The sequence below is a fragment of the Apteryx mantelli genome, chromosome 10 (genome assembly GCF_036417845.1).
Source record: "Apteryx mantelli isolate bAptMan1 chromosome 10, bAptMan1.hap1, whole genome shotgun sequence".
Lineage (NCBI taxonomy): Eukaryota > Metazoa > Chordata > Aves > Apterygiformes > Apterygidae > Apteryx > Apteryx mantelli.
In genome coordinates, this window is record NC_089987.1 from 27,828,305 (window position 1) to 27,835,207 (window position 6,903).

Consider the following 6,903-nt stretch of genomic DNA (forward strand, 5'->3'; position numbering starts at 1 on the left):
GATGTGTGTGCAGTTTGTGGTTGTGATGTCACTTGTGGCTCAGAGCCTGATAGGCCAGTTTTGGTCACATGGCTGCAGTTTGTGATTCTGATGTCACTTGTGGCTCAGTGCCTGATAGGCCAGTGCTGGTCCTGTGTGTGCAGTTTGTGTTTATGATGTCACTTGTGGCTCAGTGCCTGATAGGCCAGTGCTGGTCACGTGGGTGCAGTTTGTTGTTGTGAGGTCACTTGTGGCTCAGTGCCTGATAGGCCAGTGCTGGTCCTGTGTGTGCAGTTTGTGGTTGTGATGTCACTTGTGGCTCAGTGCCTGATAGGCCAGTGCTGGTCATGTGGATAGAGTTTCTGGTTGTGATTTCACTTGTGGCTCAGTGCCTGATAGGCCAGTGCTGGTCATGTGGCTGCAGTTTGTGTTTATGATGTCACTTGTGGCTCAGTGCCTGATAGGCCAGTGCTGGTGATGTGGCTGCAGTTTGTGGTTGTGATGTCACTTGTGGCTCAGTGCCTGATAGGCCAATGCTGTTCATGTGGGTGCAGTTTGTGTTTGTGATGTCACTTGTGGCTCAGTGCCTGATAGGCCAGTGCTGGTCATGTGGCTGCAGTTTATATTTGTGATGTCACTTGTGGCTCAGTGCCTGATAGGCCAGTGCTGGTGATGTGGCTGCAGTTTGTGGTTGTGATGTCACTTGTGGCTCAGGGCCTGATAGGCCAGTGCTGGTGATGTGGCTGCAGTTTGTGGTTGTGATGTCACTTGTGGCTCAGTGCCTGATAGGCCAGTGCTGGTCCTGTGTGTGCAGTTTGTGGTTTTGATGTCACTTGTGGCTCAGTGCCTGATAGGCCAGTGCTGGACATGTGGGTGCAGTTTGTGGTTGTGATGTCACTTGTGGCTCAGGGCCTGATAGGCCAGTGTTGGTCACATGGCTGCAGTTTGTGTTTGTGATGTCATTTGCGGATCAGTGCCTGATAGGCCAGTGCTGGTGATGTGGGTGCAGTTTGTGTTTGTGATGTCACTTGTGGCTCAGTGCCTGATAGGCCAGTGCTGGTCATGTGGGTGCAGTTTGTGTTTGTGATGTCACTTGTGGCTCAGGGCCTGATAGGCCAGTGTTGGTCACATGGCTGCAGTTTGTGGTTGTGATGTCACTTGTGGCTCAGTGCCTGATAGGCCAGTGCTGGTCCTGTGTGTGCAGTTTGTGGTTTTGATTTCACTTGTGGCTCAGTGCCTGATAGGCCAGTGCTGGTGATGTGGGTGGAGTTTGTGTTTGTGATGTCACTTGTGGCTCAGTGCCTGATAGGCCAGTGCTGGTCACGTGGGTTCAGTTTGTTGTTGTGATGTCATTTGCGGATCAGTGCCTGATAGGCCAGTGCTGGTCACGTGGGTGGAGTTTGTGTTTGTGATGTCACTTGTGGCTCAGTGCCTGATAGGCCAGTGCTGGTCATGTGGGTGCAGTTTGTGTTTGTGATGTCACTTGTGGCTCAGTGCCTGATAGGCCAGTGCTGGTCATGTGGATAGAGTTTGTGGTTGTGATGTCACTTGTGGCTCAGTGCCTGATAGGCCAGTGCTGGTCATGTGGCTGCAGTTTGTGTTTGTGATGTCACTTGTGGCTCAGGGCCTGATAGGCCAGTGCTGGTGATGTGGCTGCAGTTTGTGGTTGTGATGTCACTTGTGGCTCAGTGCCTGATAGGCCAGTGCTGGTCATGTGGCTGCAGTTTATATTTGTGATGTCACTTGTGGCTGAGTGCCTGATAGGCCAGTGCTGGTCATGTGGGTGCAGTTGGTGGTTGTGATGTCACTTGTGGCTCAGTGCCTGATAGGCCAATGCTTTTCATGTGGGTGCAGTTTGTGTTTGTGATGTCACTTGTGGCTCAGTGCCTGATAGGCCAATGCTGTTCATGTGGGTGCAGTTTGTGTTTGTGATGTCACTTGTGGCTCAGTGCCTGATAGGCCAGTGCTGGTGATGTGGGTGCTGGTTGTGATTGTGATGTCACTTGTGGCTCAGTACCTGATAGGCCAGTGTTGGTCACATGGCTGCAGTTTGTGTTTGTGATGTCACTTGTGGCTCAGTGCCTGATAGGCCAGTGCTGGTCCTGTGTGTGGAGTTTGTGTTTGTGATGTCACTTGTGGCTCAGAGCCTGATAGGCCAGTGCTGGTGGTGTCACTGCAGTTTTTGTTTGTGATGTCACGTTTTGCTGAGTGCCTGATAGGCCAGTGCTGGTCACGTGGGTGCAGTTTGTGGTTGTGATGTCACTTGTGGCTGAGTGCCTGATAGGCCAGTGCTGGTGATGTGGGTGGAGTTTGTGGTTGTGATGTCACTTGTGGCTCAGTGCCTGATAGGCCAGTGCTGGTGATGTGGGTGCAGTTTGTGCTTGGGATGTCATTTGTGGCTCAGTGCCTGATAGGCCAGTGCTGGTCCTGTGGGTGGAGTTTGTGTTTGTGATGTCACTTGTGGCTCAGTGCGTGATAGGCCAGTGCTGTTGATGTGGGTGCTGGTTGTGTTTGTGAGGTCAGATTTGCCTGAGTGCCTGATAGGCCAGTGCTGGTCACGTGTGTGCAGTTTGTGGTTGTGATGTCACTTGTGGCTCAGTGCCTGATAGGCCAATGCTGATGATGTGGCTGCAATTTGTGTTTGTGATGTCACTTGTGACTGAGTGCCTTATAGGGCAGTGCTGGTTTACGTGGCTGCAGTTTGTCGTTGTGATGTCACTTGTGGCTCAGTGCCTGATAGGCCAGTGCTGGTGATGTGGGTGGAGTTTGTGGTTGTGATGTCACTTGTGGCTCAGTGCCTGATAGGCCAGTGCTGGTGATGTGGGTGGAGTTTGTGGTTGCGATGTCAGTTGTGGCTGAGTGCCTGATAGGCCAGTGCTCTTCATGTGTGTGTAGTTTTTTTTGTGATGTCCCTTGTGGCTCAGTGCCTGATAGGCCAGTGCTGGTCATGTGGGTGCAGTTTGTGGTTGTCAGGTCACTTGTGGCTGAGTGCCTGATAGGCCAGTGCTGGTCACATGGCTGCAGTTTGTGGTTGTGATGACACTTGTGGCTCAGTGCCTGATAGGCCAGTGCTGGTGATGTGGGTGCTGGTTGTGGTTGTGATGTCTGTTTTTGCTGAGTGCCTGATAGGCCAGTGCTTGTCCTGTGGGTGGAGTTCGTGTTTGTGATGTCCCCTGTGGCTCAGTGCCTGATAGGCCAGTGCTGGTGATGTGGGTGCAGTTTGTGTTTGTGATGTCACTTGTGGCTCAGTGCCTGATAGGCCAGTGCTGTTCATGTGGGTGCAGTTTGTGATTGTGATGTCACTTGTGGCTCAGTGCCTGATAGGCCAGTGCTGGCGATGTGGGTGGAGTTTGTGTTTGTGATGTCACTTGTGGCTCAGTGCCTGATAGGCCAGTGCTGGTCACGTGGGTGCAGTTTGTTGTTGTGATGTCATTTGCGGATCAGTGCCTGATAGGCCAGTGCTGGTGATGTGGGTGGAGTTTGTGTTTGTGATGTCACTTGTGGCTCAGTGCCTGATAGGCCAATGCTGTTCATGTGGGTGCAGTTTGTGGTTGTGATGTCACTTGTGGCTCAGTGCCTGATAGGCCAGTGCTGGTCATGTGAGTGCAGTTTGTCGTTGTCAGGTCACTTGTGGCTGAGTGCCTGATAGGCCAGTGCTGGTGATGTGGCTGCAGTTTGTGGTTGTGATGTCACTTGTGGCTCAGTGCCTGATAGGCCAGTGCTGGTGATGTGGCTGCAGTTTGTGGTTGTGATGTCACTTGTGGCTCAGTGCCTGATAGGCCAGTGCTGGTGATGTGGGTGGAGTTTGTGGTTGTGATGTCACTTGTGGCTGAGTGCCTGATAGGCCAGTGCTGGTGATGTGGGTGGAGTTTGTGTTTATGATGTCAGTTGTGGCTCAGTGTCTGATAGGCCAGTGCTGTTCATGTGGGTGCAGTTTGTGGTTGTGATGTCACTTGTGGCTCAGTGCCTGATAGGCCAGTGCTGGTCCTGTGTGTGCAGTTTGTGGTTTTGATGTCACTTGTGGCTCAGTGCCTGATAGGCCAGTGCTGGTCACGTGGGTGGAGTTTGTGTTTGTGATGTCACTTGTGGCTCAGTGCCTGATAGGCCAGTGCTGGACATGTGGGTGCAGTTTGTGTTTGTGATGTCACTTGTGGCTCAGGGCCTGATAGGCCAGTGTTGGTCACATGGCTGCAGTTTGTGCTTGGGATGTCACTTGTGGCTCAGTGCCTGATAGGCCAGTGCTGGTCCTGTGTGTGCAGTTTGTGGTTTTGATGTCACTTGTGGCTCAGTGCCTGATAGGCCAGTGCTGGTGATGTGGGTGGAGTTTGTGTTTGTGATGTCAGTTGTGGCTCAGTGCCTGATAGGCCAGTGCTGGTCACGTGGGTGCAGTTTGTTGTTGTGATGTCATTTGCGGATCAGTGCCTGATAGGCCAGTGCTGGTGATGTGGGTGGAGTTTGTGTTTGTGATGTCACTTGTGGCTGAGTGCCTGATAGGCCAGTGCTGTTCACGTGGGTGCAGTTTGTGATTGTGATGTCACTTGTGGCTAAGTGCCTGATAGGCCAGTGCTGGTCATGTGGATAGAGTTTGTGTTTGTGATGTCACTTGTGGCTCAGTGCCTGATAGGCCAGTGCTGGTCCTGTGTGTGCAGTTTGTGTTTGTGATGTCACTTGTGGCTCAGGGACTGATAGGCCAGTGTTGGTCACATGGCTGCAGTTTGTGTTTGTGATGTCACTTGTGGCTGAGTGCCTGATAGGCCAGTGCTGGTGATGTGGGTGGAGTTTGTGGTTGTGATGTCACTTGTGGCTCAGTGCCTGATAGGCCAGTGCTGGTGATGTGGGTGCAGTTTGTGTTTGTGATGTCACTTGTGGCTCAGTGCCTGATAGGCCAGTGCTGGTCATGTGGGTGCAGTTTGTGGTTGTGATGTCACTTGTGGCTCAGGGCCCTATAGGCCAGTGTTGGTCACATGGCTGCAGTTTATGATTGTGATGTCACTTGTGGCTCAGTGCCTGATAGGCCAATGCTGATGATGTGGCTGCAGTTTGTGTTTGTGATGTCACTTGTGACTGAGTGCCTTATAGGGAAGTGCTGGTTTACGTGGCTGCAGTTTGTCGTTGTGATGTCACTTGTGGCTCAGTGCCTGATAGGCCAGTGCTCTTCATGTGTGTGTAGTTTTTTTTGTGATGTCCCTTGTGGCTCAGTGCCTGATAGGCCAGTGCTGGTCATGTGGGTGCAGTTTGTGGTTGTCAGGTCACTTGTGGCTGAGTGCCTGATAGGCCAGTGCTGGTCACATGGCTGCAGTTTGTGGTTGTGATGACACTTGTGGCTCAGTGCCTGATAGGCCAGTGCTGGTGATGTGGGTGCTGGTTGTGGTTGTGATGTCTGTTTTTGCTGAGTGCCTGATAGGCCAGTGCTTGTCCTGTGGGTGGAGTTCGTGTTTGTGATGTCCCCTGTGGCTCAGTGCCTGATAGGCCAGTGCTGGTGATGTGGGTGGAGTTTGTGTTTATGATGTCACTTGTGGCTCAGTGCCTGATAGGCCAGTGCTGGCGATGTGGGTGGAGTTTGTGTTTGTGATGTCACTTGTGGCTCAGTGCCTGATAGGCCAGTGCTGGTCACGTGGGTGCAGTTTGTTGTTGTGATGTCATTTGCGGATCAGTGCCTGATAGGCCATTGCTGGTGATGTGGGTGGAGTTTGTGTTTGTGATGTCACTTGTGGCTCAGTGCCTGATAGGCCAATGCTGTTCATGTGGGTGCAGTTTGTGGTTGTGATGTCACTTGTGGCTCAGTGCCTGATAGGCCAGTGCTGGTCATGTGGGTGCAGTTTGTCGTTGTCAGGTCACTTGTGGCTGAGTGCCTGATAGGCCAGTGCTGGTGATGTGGCTGCAGTTTGTGGTTGTGATGTCACTTGTGGCTCAGTGCCTGATAGGCCAGTGCTGGTGATGTGGCTGCAGTTTGTGGTTGTGATGTCACTTGTGGCTCAGTGCCTGATAGGCCAGTGCTGGTGATGTGGCTGCAGTTTGTGTTTGTGATGTCACTTGTGGCTCAGTGCCTGATAGGCCAGTGCTGGTCATGTGGGTGCAGTTTGTGGTTGTGATGTCACTTGTGGCTCAGTGCCTGATAGGCCAGTGCTGGTCCTGTGTGTGCAGTTTGTGGTTTTGATGTCACTTGTGGCTCAGTGCCTGATAGGCCAGTGCTGGTGATGTGGCTGCAGTTTGTGTTTGTGAGGTCACTTTTGGCTGAGTGCCTGATAGGCCAGTGCTGGTGATGTGGGTGCAGTTTGTGTTTGTGATGTCACTTGTGGCTCAGTGCCTGATAGGCCAGTGCTGGTCATGTGGGTGCAGTTTGTGGTTGTGATGTCACTTGTGGCTCAGGGCCTGATAGGCCAGTGCTGGTCACGTGGGTGGAGTTTGTGTTTGTGATGTCACTTGTGGCTCAGTGCCTGATAGGCCAGTGCTGGTCACGTGGGTGCAGTTTGTTGTTGTGATGTCATTTGCGGATCAGTGCCTGATAGGCCAGTGCTGGTCACGTGGGTGCAGTTTGTGTTTGTGATGTCACTTGTGGCTGAGTGCCTGATAGGCCAGTGCTGGTCACGTGGGTGCAGTTTGTTGTTGTGATGTCACTTGTGGCTGAGTGCCTGATAGGCCAGTGCCGGTGATGTGGGTGGAGTTTGTGTTTGTGATGTCACTTGTGGCTCAGTGCCTGATAGGCCAATGCTGTTCATGTGGCTGCAGTTTGTGGTTGTGATGTCACTTGTGGCTCAGTGCCTGATAGGCCAGTGCTGGTCATGTGGGTGCAGTTTCTGGTTGTCAGGTCTCTTGTGGCTCAGAGCCTGATAGGCCAGTGTTGGTCACATGGCTGCAGTTTGTGATTGTGATGTCACTTGTGGCTCAGTGCCTGATAGGCCAGTGCTGGTCACGTGGGTGGAG